The 15941-nt window shown below is 39.2% G+C and overlaps 1 protein-coding gene across 1 annotated transcript in view; it reads right to left on the bottom strand.

Annotated features, from left to right (window-relative positions):
* GBE1 (1,4-alpha-glucan branching enzyme 1) overlaps positions 1-15941 on the bottom strand; it is a 311336-nt gene that overhangs the window by 278929 nt on the left and 16466 nt on the right. The window lies entirely within an intron of this gene.

The following is a 15941-nucleotide window of genomic DNA, read 5'->3' as shown; positions in this document are numbered from 1 at the left end:
GGTTACCAGGGATGGGAGGGGTGGGGGGGAAATACTAAATAGCCAATAGATAAGTGGTATCTTGGGTGAAGGGTGAGACAGTACACAATACAGGGGAAACCAGCACAACTTGTATAAGCAAAGGTCATGGAAGCTCCATAGCCACATCCAAACTCCCTGAGGGACTGAATTGCTGGGCGGAAGGCTGTGGGGACCATGGTCTAGGGGAACATCTAGCTCAGCTGGCATAACACAGTTTATAAACACAATGTTCTACATTGTACCTTGGTGAGTAGCGTCTGGGGTCTTAAAAGCCTGTGAGCAGCCATCTCAGATACTCCACTGGTTTCATCCCTTCGGGAGCAAGGGAGAATGCAGAGAAGAGGATACAAGGTAAAGATTAGTCCAAAGGACTAATGGACCACAGCCTCCACCAGACTGAGTCCAGTACAGCTATATGGTGCCCAGCTACCACCACTGACTGCTCTGATCAGGATCACAACAGAGGGTTCTGGACAGAGCTGGAGAAGGATGTAGAACAAAATTCTAACTCACACAGAAAAGACCAGATTTACTGGCCTAAAGGAGACTGGAGAAACCCCGAGAGTATGGCCCCCAGACACCCTTCTAGCTCAATGGTGAAGTCATTTCCGAGGTTCACCGTTCAGCCGGGGAGTGGACAGCCCCGTAAAAACAAATGGTACTAATGAGGCACAGCAGTCCAGGGACAAGGGCCAGTTGGCAGAAGGGGACAGGAAACCTGGTGATAGGGAACCGAAGGTTGAGTAAGGATAGTGTTGACGTGTTGTGAGGTTGTTAACCATTGTCATAGGGCAACATGTGTAGTAACTGTTAAATGAGAAACTATTTTGTTCTGTAAGCATTTATCTGAAGTGCGAATAGTAGCACAATTGGAAGAGCGTAGTCGATGTCACTGTACTGTGCATGTGGAAATTTTTGAAATGGTATATCTTTGGCTGTGTATATTTTCACCAAAAAAAAAAGGTCAAGAAGGGAGAGGGTTGACATATTGTGGGGTTGTTAACCAATGTCATAAAACAGTATGTGTACTACTGTTTCATGAGAAAGTATTTGTTCTGTAAACCTTCACCTGAAGTACAAAAAAGTAAAAAAAAAAGAATAGGTAGAGAGTATGATCTGCCTCATATGCATGTGAAAGCTGGACAATGAAAAAGTAAGATTAAAGAAGAACTGACATATTTTGTGTTTGCAAAAAATACCAAACATATCATGGACTGCCAGAAGAAAGGACAAATCAGTTTTGGAGGATGTACAGCCAGAATTCTCTTTAGAAACAAGGATAGTGGGACTTTGTCTTGCTTACTTTGGACATGTCATCAAGAAAGACCAATTGCTAGAAAAGAACATCATGCTTGGTAAAGTAAAGGGTCAGAAAACAGGAGGGAAATGCTCCACGAGATAGACTGACACCATAGCTGCAATAATGGAGTCAAACATAGCAACAAGTGTGAGGATGGCACAGCACCGGGCAATATTTCATTCTATTATATGTAGGGTCACCATGGGTCAGAGCCAACTTGAAGGCAATAAATAACAATGATATTCATGCTCCACATAAATACTCATCACAGAACATTCATGAAGGAGGAGGCTCTTAAAAATCAGGTGAACAAAACGACCCATTGTCAGGTAGACATCTTCCCCAACCACCACAGCCCTTGCTCATGTGGAAAGTTTCTAGGGTGGTAGAAATGGATACTATACATGGGTTCAGCAACACAGTCTTCCTCTGTACTCCTAAGAACATGATGATCAATTAGTTGCCACCACAGAATCATGCATTTCAAAACAATGACAGCCACTCCACATTTGAAGTCTGTTATGATAATTACAACTACCTGAACAATGAAGCCTAAACCTTACAAAGTCCTTTGTCACTCCAGAGTCCCCTTGTCACCACTGAAATCAAGGAACTCAGTTCAATGGCAGCATATCCCAACGATATCCCTCACCGTACAACAATCACAGAGGTCTGCTCTCCTCAACATTTCTCAATTCTTAACGAAGGGTGTGGTCTCTGGACCCACTTGAGGTGGATGAGAAAACTGCACATCATCAATCTACTCTAACTTTCCCATCCTCCTATGCCTCTGAACTGTATGCATACACATGTGCCAATGGCCTCAAAATTGGAAGCAGTGGTAAAACTGCTAGAATGAGGACTCTACTATATGATTCGATTGGGTTGTACACACAAAACAGTGTTGGCAATTAAAAGTCATTAATATGTATAGAAGGTAAACAGTAAACAACAAGAACAGATTACTTACAGAAAACAAACAGTAAACAACAGGAACGGATTTGAGTTGAACCGATCCCCTCCACCCATACGAGTACCCCATTTAGCATCACAGGAGAGGAACCTACTTAGTCACTCTTTCCAAATTACCCATATCCATTTCTGTGTCACTGGGTGGACACGCTGTGGACCAGGTGTCAGCAGCTCACTTTCTCTCACTTTCTCTCTCGCTCTCTCTGGCTCTCTCTCAGCAGGTGTGTAATCAACTCAGGTCAGGTGCAGTGTGGCTATGTTTCTCTTTCTCTCTGTCTCCATTGCTTTCCTTGGCTGGCTCTGGCCTCCTGTGCTTACTGGTTCAGATCTCAACTGGCAGCTTTGAGACAACTCTGGGCCAGTGTCAGGGTTAGGCCAGCATTACAACGGCTCTCGAGGCAAAACTGTTTTACAGGCAACCCCTATATGGAATACGCCCAAGCCTCTGCTCCCTTGGTGACCTCCTGCCTGGAGGTGCCCAATTCTGTTGGCGACCTCCTGGCCGAAGGTACCCAGCTCTGCTCCATGCATCAACTTACCCACCACCAACGTCTTCTCCGTGGGTCGACTCTGCCCACCAGTGCCATCTCCCAGTCTTGTGGTTCCCGCCACCCGCACCGCTGCAGCCATTTCTCAGCCACTCTGCTCTGCTGTGCTTGCTGCCATTTCACTTGGCTTTCAGTGTTGTCAGCTCAGTGAGTGTTAACAGCTGACTGTTACAACTCTTGACTATATCAGAGTTTTTCTAGGAGGTTCTCCATGTAGGGCCCCATATCTTCCTCTCCTAACTCTGGTAGGTCAGGAAGTTCCCCAAAACCTTTGTGAGACTGGCTGCTTATATAGGAAAACTTCTTGTCAATAAGTTTCCCTACATCAGGGCCTGGCTTTCGTAAACGGACCAATCCCTTGGGCAGATCGTAAATCAACCAGTCCTATTGGGAGGATTTGCAAGCCTCTTATGCAGATAGTAAATTGACCAATCCCTGCAAGCTGCTTATGCAGACAGTAAACAGACCAACCACTGCAAGCTGTTTATATGTACAGTAAACCAACTAATGTATGCAAGCTGTTTAGGGGGACAGTAAACTGACCAATTCCCTATGAGCCACTTCTGTGGACAATAAACTGACCAATCCCTTGCAAGATTGCAGTCTGACTAATCATTCTGGGTGAATTACAAACCTAGGGCCGGAAAGGTCATACAAAAGAAATCACATTGCACCACAGCCTCGTCTTTCTGCCAGAGCTAGGGAAGTTCAGAGCTAACAACCTCATTAAATGTTGGACATGGTTGAGGCCAACTTTCAGTTAAATAACCAAGCAAACAGTTGGAGCTCTTTCCAGATGCTCAAGCTAGCACATTACATTTATCTATATTAGATAAATTTGGCTCAATATGAAATAATTATACTCATATCAGTGTGTTCCATCCCCCTAAGTATTTCTTAGAATCCAATCCATACCTGACTCTCCAGTTTCTGGGGCACAAATTAGCTTCCTCTTAATAAACCAATTATCCCTGGAATAGGCTGCGATCTGACTCAGTGATGGGTCTGAAGTAATTGAGAGACAGTACAGAGGAATCTTGAGGAAAATAATACTCCTTTTCTATAGAACTTCCTGGAGCCCTGGTGGCACAGTGGTTACAGCTGGGCTGCTAACCAAAAGGTGGCAGTTTGAATCCACCAGCTGCTCCTTGGAAACCCTATGGGGCAGTTCTACTCTGTCCTATAGGTTCGCTACAAGTCGGAATCGACTCGCAGGCAACAAGTTTGGTTTTGGTTTTAAGAACTTCCTAAATGGTCCCCATGCCTCTGGTTTATTCCCTATGGATTTTAATACCTGGCAATCTCTGGAATCAGTATTTCTTTTTTCCATTAACATAACCACCTCCCTAATCTAACCTACAATAATTGCTCACCTGGAGTGCTACAATTGCCTCCTAAACCCGTTGGAAATGTAATTGTCATATACCTTTCAGCCACAAAAACTGTAATTAAAATATGAAGCCATTAAAAGTTATAAACAGACTTACTTTTTAGAAAAATCATTCTTGCAGCTATATAGAGACTAGAAAGAAGGGAGGCAATAGAAGGAGGAAAGACAGTTACAAATTGGATCAGATATGATGATGGTTTGGATACAGTGTTAGCAGTGGAGATGTAAAACAATAGGGAGACTCAACAGGACATAAATGACAGACAGATGAGAGGGGTAAGACAGGAGAGGAAACAATGATAACGCCATATTCTACCAAGCAGATACAGTGTCGTTCACTAAAAAGAGTAACATGGGCATCTCCAAGTGTGAATCTAAAGGTCAGAGAAAGAATCTGGGGTATAGATAGGAATTTTGAAGCAAATGAACATATACATGATATTTAAAGCAATACTACTTAAAGTGTGATCCGTGAACCAATGCTGAACTGCCAACTGTTCGTCTCTGCTCCGTGACCAGGTAAGTACGAAATTGAGAGTATTTAGAATAGAAACTTCTGTAGCAGCTAGACAGAGTATTTTTATATCTGTTGAATCTAATAATAAAAAATGGGACTTTTATTTTGTACTTTTTCTTGCACTTAATTTTTCTAGTAAATTTTTATTTGAATTTTCTAAAAGTGTCAAGTCTCTGGTAGATTAGGCTGAAAAGAAGTGATTTAAAGCTATGATAATGGATGCAATGACATGGGGAGAGAAAAATTCCAATTTTTAGAGATTGTCTTGTCTTTGTTGTCCCCATCACCTTATTCCATCAAGAAAATTGTATGTTCTGAAATGTAATTCCCTGAATCACCTTATCATCCATATCCCCTCATAATCATTGATAATACTTATTGAGCACTTAACTTCTTGCCAGGTGTCTTTACATGGATTCTATCATTTCATCATCACAAGATTCCAATATAGCTGTACTGTTACCCCCATATGCTAGATAAAAATTTAAGGGTTTGGGAAGTTAAAAACTTGTCCATATCACACAGCCAATAATAAATCAGAGATCTGAACACAGGCTAAGTGACCCCAGGACCTAAGATTATAACCACTGCACTGTACATTTAGCAGCCTACCAATCAACCAGTTTATATATTTTAAACAAAACAATTCACATGGACCCAGACAGAGCAGGAGAAAAACAGAGAACAAAAAATCAAACTCATAAAGACCAGACATACTGGCCTGATAGAGACTGGAGGAAACTCTGAAGACTATGGCCCCAAGACACCCCTCTGATCTGGAAGTGCAGCCATTCCCGGAAACCACCTCCTAGCCAAGCAATAGACAGGCCTGTAAAATAAACAATCATACCCGAAAAGAACATGCTCCATAGAACAAAAAATTATATAAAACTAACTGGGCCACACGTGCCCAAAAGTAAAGATGAGAAGGCAGGAACGGGTAGGAAAAACAGATGAAGGCAAACGGGGACCCCACAGAGGAACTGGGGAGAGTGCTGACACAGTGTGGGGCTTGCAACCAATGTCATGGAACACTTTGTGTACAATTTGTTGAATGAGAAACTAATTTGCTCTGTAAACTTTCACCTAAAACACAATAAAACTTTTTTTTTTTTTTTTAATTTTCACATGGAGCTCATCATAAACTTCTGGGTATATCCCCTGAAGTATTCTTAAAATCAATCAATAGTTTAGCTTATGTCTTAGTCATCTAGTGCTGCTATAACATAAACACCACAAGTGGATGGTTTTAATGAAGAGAAGTTTATTTCCTCACAGTTAAAGTAGGCTAAAAGTCCAAATTCAGGGCATCAGCTCCAGGGGAAGGCTTTTTCTCTCTGCTTCTTCTCTTCAGTGTTCCCCCAGACCAGGAGCTTCTCCGCGCAGGGACCCCGGTCCAAAGGACGCACTCTGCTCCAGGCACTGCTTTCTTGATGGTATGAGGTCCCCAACTCTCTGCCTGCTTCCCTTTCCTTTTATCTCTTGAGAGATAAAAGGTGGTACAGGCCACACTCCAGGGAAACTCCCTTTACATTGGATGTGACCTGGGTAAATGTGGTGTTACAATCCCACCCTAATCCTCTTTAACATAAAATTACAATCACAAAATGGAGGACAACCACACAATTCTGGGAATCATGGCCCAGCCAAATTGATACATACATTTTTTGGGGGACATAATTCAAACCATGACAGCTTAACTGGTAAAAAATGTCTGCCTTGAGCATTACGCTCTTTTAAGAACTATCTATACGGGATCAAATTGACAACAGTAACTCAAAAGATTAGATAGGAATCTTAGGGGGCAGTGAATTTAAGTTAGTCAGGGAGGAGCAACTCAGCAAAGGAGGGTAAGAATGCTTGCACAACTTGAATGTAATCAATGTCACTGAATTGCACCTGTAGAAACTACTGAATTGGTGTAGTTTTGCTGGGTATACTATCAACAACAAAAACAAAATAAATAAAAACTAAAAACAAAAACAAAAAACTTCTGAATATATGCCTTCCAGACTCAGAAATTTGTTTACATTTTAGTTATCAAGTAAGTTTTGCACACTAGTTTTTATCACTGGATTGTTCTTATAATCTTCAACTAGCCAGTAGGTTGCTCAAGAACCAAAGACAGGCACACCTTCTGAAATGCAACACATTGCCTGGAAAGGGGTGAGTTGAGTTAATGCTGTTTTAGGTGGGTCTGCAGCTAAGAGTTTTTTTAACTTTCCTTAACAGAAAAATAAAATAGTTTACTCTATCAACTTCAGCAACACAACAATGGGGTCACAATGATTCTCTAGCAGACTTGATTTTATTAACACTTTCATTACAGACTTGAGTCTTTGCCATTAGGCTTCCCTAATTTGTTAAGCCAATTTTACCTTGGCTTGTCATCCTTTGAGGATTTACTTACATGTTCTACTCCTTTAGAAAATATTCCTATTAATTTCCTTATTTTATGTTTAACCATATATACATAGCCAAACATTTCATGCGTTAGGCATGGCTTTTGCTTTAAGTTTCTATAATTCTTTTCTACAGCCCACAATAAACAATTATAAATAAAAATTAACCATCATATATCACAGTGCTTTTTTTCCCCAATCTACACTTTTTCCCTTTTGTCTAATTCACTTCTGAATTTTATCTTAGCTTCAAGAGAATGTGACATTAATAGTATCAACAATGGATACTATTTATTTCAGTGTTTAATATCTGCCAGGCAACATGCTGAGTGTCTTAAATACATACTCCCACTAAAGTTAATCTTCAGGACAACCCTGGGATGTTAAGTATCATTTGCCCCATATTCACATGTGAAAAAACTATGGCAGATTGAAATAAATAGGTTTCAAGGCAGAGCCAAAATTAAAATCAAACCTCACCCCAAAGTCCAAATTCTTAGTCATTATGTGCATTTGTTCCCCCTTGAAATATATTTAAAAAACTCCCTTTGTAATGATCACTTCTACAGAGGAATTTGTTGTTGTTGTTAGGTGTCATCGAGTTGATTTCCACTCATAGTGATCCTACGTACAACAGAAAGCAGCACTGCCCAGTCCTGCACCATCCTCACAATTGTTGGCTTGAGCCCGTTGTTGCAGCCACTGTGTTAATCCATTTCATTAAGGGTCTGCCTATATGTAAGCAGTTTACTCACATATACTTCCTTACATTAATTTCCTCCAGCAGGTTATAAAAACACATGTCCTTCTCTGAATTTGCAGATAAGTGATAGATGCTGGATAATTTATATAGGTTAAGAGAAGTCAGGTGGTAAAATGAATGCTTTTCTAATTGAAAGTCTAAATCATCATTCAGTTGTGGTGAAATCCTCACATGTTAATTCTGTTCCACAGTCAAAAAACCTGAGAGACATAGGAATGTGCTTTGAAGCAGGCAAAGCAAATTCTACTGGAAACATCCTACGTGATAACTATTTTTCTTTGTTTTAACATGGGATTTCTTAGCACAATCTGAAGATTACTAGACTACGTTAAGCTCTTACAGAGAGAAATTCTACCACCCCGGGTAAGCCACTCAAAGTAGTAGGCTCCTTAACTGTTAAATAGGGATAAAAGCACAAAACTAATATTAGCTGTAAGATTTGCAAGAAATTGGCAGCAATATATTTTCATGTATTACACGCGCTACAGAAAAACAAGAAATTAGGATTCTTATAAATTAAAAGACTGTGATTTCATTGAAACAATAGGTAAACATGCAACTAAGACCAGAACAAAGCAAATTAAAAAAAAAAAAAGGAAAGAAAGTGTCTCTTAATGAGAAACAAGTAGGCAATATAATTCACAAATCCTTGCACTCTATCTATGCCTTACTACACAAGGAGTGGTGGTTCAGTGGTAGAAATCTCGCCTCCCATGTTGGAGACCAGGGTTCAATTTCCTGCCAATGCACCCCAAGCTCAGTCACACCTATCTGTCTGTGGAGGCTTGTGTGTAGTGATGGTGCTGAACAGCTTTCTGGGGAGCTTGCAAACTAAGATGGACTACGAAGAAAGGTCTGGCGATCTACTTCTGAAAATCAGCCAATGAAAACCCTGTGGATCAAAATGGTCCATTGTGCATGGGGTTGCTATGAGTCAGGGCTGATTACAGGGCAGCTAACAACAACTCAAAATGTAATATGGTATCATCACCTGGGAACTTGTTAGAAATGCAAATTCACAGGCCCCACCCCATACCTGCTGAATCGTCATTTTAACAAAACCCCTAGGCGATCTAGAAGCACTATTCTCCACTATTTGCACTGTTAGAGAAAGCAAAATCTCATCATGGCTTCAGCTCTCCCATTTCTAATTCTGGGCTCTATCTCGGTCTGTAACTAATTACCGCAGCAATTTCTGTTATAGTCCTCTTCTGCCTAGTGTATTTACTAGGAAAACAGTAATTAGAGGTTAGGTGGTCTCCGAACAGAACCATGTCGTTCACGACTATTGTATTTTTGGTTTCTCGTTTGTTGTGTTTTGTTTTTTCTTAAGGGTCAGCATTACCTATGGGTGGACACCATTTTGTTGTTGTTGTTTGGTTTTTCAATCCTCTCATTCACAGCTGAAACTCCTACAAATTCTCAAATGGCTGATTTTGGGTTAGCCTGCAAACACCACCACTGAAATATATGCAATTATATAGGAGTATAACACTAAGTTATTATCAGCTATTATCACTAGCTCTAATTGACTGGCCAGCTGGCAAATCAACTAAAAGTCACAGAACAGCAGTGGTGGAACCAGGCAAAAGCAAGTAGGTAGGAAGGGCTCAGCTGCTAATATCTAATGAATATATATTTGACTCTGAAACTACCAGTTAGCTTTTATTAAGATTATATAGAAATTATGTTGTAGGTTCTCCACCCTTTGTGCATGCATGCACATACGAAACAAATACTTCTTTATCTAATACATTCACTAACAAACACCAATTCTGCCACGTCTCACTACACAGAAGCATCCCAATACAACACAAAGCAATCGATTATAAATTAACTGTTTAAGTGTCCCTGCAGATTTCTGATGACTAGAAGGAAGGTGAAAAGAAATGGCTTAGTGTCCTATCTAAAACATTATTAAAATAAATGTAGAATTGTTGATATGACAACCACCTGTGTCTGTTTAGTCCAGAGTTTGCATTTTGTTACTTCACGTAAGAAAATCTAAAATGCAGCAAATGCTCTTAAAATATCTTTTCCCTCTCAGATCCTACATAAATTCCATATACAATGTTCTTGTTTTTTTCTCCAAAAGAATGTTCTTGTATTAGTTTCAAATTAGGGAAATAGTTTCACTCTTCCTTTCCATGCTATCTCCTGAACTTGGAGATAGTCTCTAACTAGGAGAGAGAAGCCTCTAACTAGGAGACAGCCTATAATTAGGAGAGAGACGGCCTCTAGGAGAGAGACAGCCTCCAACTGGGAGAGAGACGGCCTATAACTAGGAGAGAGACAGCCTCTAACTAGTTGACAGACAGCCTGTAACTAGGAGAGAGACAGCCTGTAACTAAGAGAGACAGCCTATAATCAGGCTTCTCTTTCCTGCTGCAGAGTGACACTGGAACATTTAATGGTACGAGTCTTTCCAACTGGAAGGTAACAAATTTGGGGAGATTTGTACTACTTAGAGTACTTAAATTTAATGGCTTAAAGTACCACTCCCTAATTTAAATCATAAGCCCTCATTATCAAAGATGTTTGCTCAATTAAATAATCATTAGTCTAATAGTTGTATTAAACCCAAAAACCAAACCCACTGCTGTCAATTCAATTCTGACTATAGGACAGAGTAGAACTGTTCCGCAGGGTTTCCAAGGAGTGGCAGGTGGATTTGAACTGCCGACCTTTTGGTTAGCAGCTGAGCTCTTAACCACTGCACCTCTAAGAGTCAGAAAACACACACACACACAATTTGTTTAAAATGTAAAAACTAATTGTATCTAAAATAATCCATCACTAACCCTAAGACCTAGAATGGGCCTTAGGGAATTGTCATGGATTGAATTGTGTCCCCCAAAATACGTGTGTAGCAACTTGGCTAGGTCATGATTCCCACTATTGTATGATTGTGTTATCTGATGTGATTTCCTTATGTGTTGTAAATTCTATCACTGTGATGAGGTTATACTGATGAGGTTGACAAGATTAGTGTCTTAATGCAATCTCTTTTGAGATATAAAAGAGAGAAGTGAGCAGAGATACATGGGAACCTCATACCACCAAGAAAGCAGTGCTGGGAGCAGAGCGCGTCCTTTGGACCTGAGGTTCCTGCGCAGAGAAGCTCCCAGACCAAAGGAAGATTGATGACACAGACCCTCCTCCAGAGCCAATGAAGAAAGCATTCCCCTGGAGCTGATGCCCTGAATTTGGACTTGTAGCCTACTGGACTGTGAGAGAATAAATTTCTCTTTGTAAAGCCATCCACTTGTGGTATTTCTGTTGGAGCAGCACTAGATGACTGAGACAGGAATCAACCCTTGGGCTTAATAGTCAGTAACTGGACTGAAGTCTCGGCCCCTAAATATCCAGCCCAATATCATACATACACAGAGAGAAAGTGAAAGAGACAAAGCGAGCATGCATCAATTAAATCGGATTTCAAAGGTTAAAAACAGAGAAAAAGCACAGAAGCCATACAGCACCCAATCTGGCTATTTGTAGCTTATCCAAATTTTCACTATTTCCTAGGGTGTAAATCAACTTTATTAAAAAGTAAAGTTAAATAATATAAGACCATTAAGTCATTAATAAACAGCAATGAGTTAATAATATTTGTATGAAAACATTTATGTCATAAAATATTAAATGCCTAAAATTTTTATTTTTTATTATTGCTTTTTCAGCCTAAACTTTTCATTAATGCAAAAACAATTATTAATAATTGTATAACAATTAGTAGTGTTACAAGCTTGAGAAACACTTTGCTCCATAAAATGTTTGATTTTTTTTAAGTCATAGAAAAAGTATTCAGACCTAGAGTGAATCACTATATGACAGAGCCTTGGCTATATTTAAAAGTACAAATTCTGTTTTAAGCTTTTCCATTCCACTTGAGAAAGAGCAATGACAAAATTCCCAAATGTCAATACAGATGGAAGTTGAGAGGAACAGCAATGAAATTTAAAATGCAAACTATACCCAAAAAAAGAAGTATTCTTCCTCTCTACTTCTTAATGCTATGATGCCTATTCCCAAAGAGAGGAAAATCCTCATTTTCTCCCATGTTTGTACACAGAACTCAGCACAATGAATGAGAAAACATTTATTCTGACTATGACAAGACATATTATGAAAGTCATTTATACACACACATATATATAATATGTAATATATATACACATGTAAGTATATATGTGTTTATATATACATATATACATATATATGTATATGTATATAATGTGGTTGTTAGCTGCAATAAAGTCAGCCCCCCAACTCATGGTGACCCCATGCACTGTTTTGCTCCATAGGGTTTTCATTGGCTGATTTTTGGAAGTAGATTGCCAGGTCTTTCTTCCTAGTCCATCTTAGCCTGGAAGCTCTGCTGAAACCTGCTCAGCATCATAGCAACACGCAAGCCTCCACTGAGGGACAGGCAGTGGCTGCACATAAAGTACACTGGTTGGGAATCGAACACGGGTCTCCGACATGAAAGGCGAGAATTCTACCACTGAACTGCCACTGCATGTGTGTGTACAAAATTATATATATAATATATAAATGTATTATACATATATATAATATAGCCAGAGTTCTCATTTTAACTTAACCCTGAGTCTCTTTATATATACACATATACATATTCAATAAATATTCTAGGATATATACATATGTTAGAATCTCAAGAAAATTTTTCTATTGTAATAGATGTCTCAGAATCTACTTCAGTGTAAGCTACAAGTGCCTTATGAAAAGAGAATAAAGGCTTTTTCTTGTATGTCTCTGTTTACCAGACTTTCCCCACTAAAAACCTACACCTGCCTACCCGTTACCGTTACCCGCTGTCCTCGAGTCGATTCTGACTCATAGCGACTCTACAGGACAGAGTAAAACTTCCCCACAGGGTTTCCAAGGAGCGGCTAGTGGATTTGAACTGCCGACCTTTTGGTTAGCAGCCATAGCTCTTAACCACTGCACCACATCTGCCTACAGTATGTCATTAATATCAAATTCAGACCCAAAGAGCAGCTTCAAGGGTCTCAATTTAGATGTGCTGTCTTATCCCTCACCAAAATCAAGTCCAATTTCAGAATCATCTGGGTGTGGGGGGCAATCCAGGTAATTTATTTCTTTCACTTTTAAGACAACACCTTAAAATGAGATTTGCTACCTATTAAATAAAGCTATTTTTCTTTTTGTTCTTCTTTTTGTAGTCAATAAAAGAAAAGCAGTCTCTTGTTCTAGGATGAGTAATGTTGTTCAGGAAAATGTTATAAGTGGATGATTTACAAAGCTCCGGTGGAAAGTTTAACATTCTAGTCATTAAAAAAATCAAAGTAATATTCACAATCTAGAAAACTAAGACAGTTTGAAATAAAAACTAGGCATGTCTTCCCCTTAATAAAAATGAAAAAATACTTTTGTGAACCAAAATAATATCAACAAATACAAGTTAGAATGCGCCCCAGAATTTGCTATGCCATAAACACAAAGTGAAGACATTCCTAGGAAATTCATATAGAATTTTAACAGTGAAGGTGAATGAAGTCAGCAAGGATAGAAATTACTACCGGCCTGGCTAGCAAAGCATGTCAGGCCTGAGGCAAAAGAAGTTTTTTAAATAGGAGAATGTTCTGAAATAGAAAGCATGTTAAACAGAATTGCCCGAGGACTGTTAGGAAATGAAAAATTACACTAACTGCATTGGGAACAGCAACCTGATAACAGCACAATGCACAAATTACAACCTTCTTTATGAGCAACATTAGACGTGAGAAAGGTTACGCTGTATGTGAGGGAGGTTGTGCCCACCACAGGCCCCTACATGAGAGAAGAACTACTCTCAAGCGTTCCTAGGGACCCTCCAACAACAATGGTAATAAATATGTCTATATTTCTAATACTTCAGAACAAGCTGGACCTCGTTTCAAGCTGGATTACACCACCAGTCAATATACATTTGCAAAGCATCCCTTTGAGAACAAACCTCTATACTAAGCCCTATGGAAAAGACCTAAAAGACAATAATGTGTCCCCTAAATATCATCTTCTCCTCTTAAATTCAAAACACACATCAGCATCCCAGGGACGCTCAGTGAGTCAGCACATCCTGAACAGCTACAGTGCAGAAAACACCAATATAAAAAGGAGAAGGAAAGCTACAATCCATAGGAAGAATCTGTCCGATAGCTCATCAGGGCAAATATAAACAGTAATGTTTTAACTATTATTATAAGAGTAACTACTAAGTATTTAAAGTGAGTAGGTCCAAAATAAATAAAAAAGTATAAACGTTGAAGAAATTACCATCTGGAGGAAATAAGAAAAGCAATGCATGAGGAAAAGCACAACACGACACACATGCACTTGCACACACACTCCCACGATGTTGTCAATTGTTTTAAGACAGAGGAGCAACCCTTCTAACCCTCCTCTCTTACAAGCAGAGGCCAACTCAGGAATAATGCAAGTCATAATGAGTCTGGACATAAGCAAGATTCTTGAGACAACGAAGTTAGGAACAGCTGTTATTGGTGCTGAGTCAAAGTGAGTTTGGCACATGGAGAAAGGTCTAGGGCTATTAGAGCAGAGAGACGTCACCTTTATCAAGAAAGACCAGATTTACCTTGTCTGGCCCATGTTTTGCTGTTGTTGTTGTTTTTAATAAAACAGATGGAATGCATACTAGCATATAAAAATATGACATAAATAAGCACCTAAATGAAAAAGGTCATGTGGACTGGTCATGCCAAAAACTTGGGAAAATGTGCCTACCTACTCAACCCCAATTAATTAAATACTGGGCAAATCTCCATTTTTGCATTTACAAAACCATCCACTTATTTCCATTCCAGTATTAACAAATTCACCGGCCAGTAGCTGTTGACTCTATCTCTTAGGCAAAATTTAGAATCTCTATGGGTCTACTTTCCTCTTACCGTGAACATAGAGCTCACGGAACTTTTCTCCCTCCTTTATAATCCCCCTTCAATCTCTTTATGGGATCATTCGAACTGTTTCTATAACAGTTCCTCTTCCAAATATATAATCCAAACCTGTACTGTCTAACATAGTAGCCACTAGCCACTTGTGGCTACTGAGCACTTGAAACGTGATGACTCACAGTTAAGATGTGCTGCAAGTGTAAAATGCATACCAGATTTCAAAGACTTACGTAGTACAAAAAGAAAGAAAAAGAAAAACATTTCACAGATAATTTCTTATGAAGATTACATGTTGAAATGATATTTTGAATACATTGGGTTAAATAAAGTAAATTATCAAAATGCATCTCATCTATTTCTTTTTACCTTTTTTAATGTGGCTACGAGAACAGTTTAAATTATATATGTGGTCTGCATTAGATTTCTACTGGATAGTACTAATCTGGGTGGGACACTTAGTGTGGGGTCAGGAGGAGGGATTCAGCACTCATTTGCATTTCTGGGATCCTTCAGACTGTGTGACACTCATCATAATGTCCCCCTGACTCATTCAGGAATGGGCTTCCTTAGCTTACTTAGGAATTGACTCATTGCCTCTAAAAATAGTCCACTATCCCGTCCAAAATGGTCTTATCTGTTCAAAAGAAACATTCTGATATGTTATTGGAGATGGTTTATAAACCACTTTAGCAGCTTCAGTTCTTACATAAGGTGGCAATTCTTACACAAGAACATTTTGCAACTGAACTATTTTTGCAAGTAAACTTTCACTTTAAAGTAACAAAAGCTGTGTACAAGGTCGTAAGATACTTTCATTATAAATTTTAAAGAATATTTAATGTCTTAACTATTGTATTCTTTGACTCATTCCAAATAAGGGTCTCAAAGAATTTTTCCACATTCTTAAATATACATTCCTTCTTTTATAGAGAAATAATGTTAATAATGCAAGGCAATTCAAACGAATTTGCTTCGTAAGCTTATTAAGAAAATATTCTGCATCCTACTTTGGTGAGTGGCATCTGGGGTCTTAAAAGCTTGCAAGCGGCCATCTAAGATGCATCAATTGGTCCCAACCGCCCGGAGT

Source organism: Trichechus manatus, unplaced genomic scaffold (genome assembly GCF_000243295.1).
Source record: "Trichechus manatus latirostris isolate Lorelei unplaced genomic scaffold, TriManLat1.0 scaffold00012, whole genome shotgun sequence".
NCBI classification, from domain to species: domain Eukaryota; kingdom Metazoa; phylum Chordata; class Mammalia; order Sirenia; family Trichechidae; genus Trichechus; species Trichechus manatus.
The sequence above is the reverse complement of the archived record's forward strand: the minus strand, read 5'-3'. Positions and strand labels throughout refer to the sequence as shown.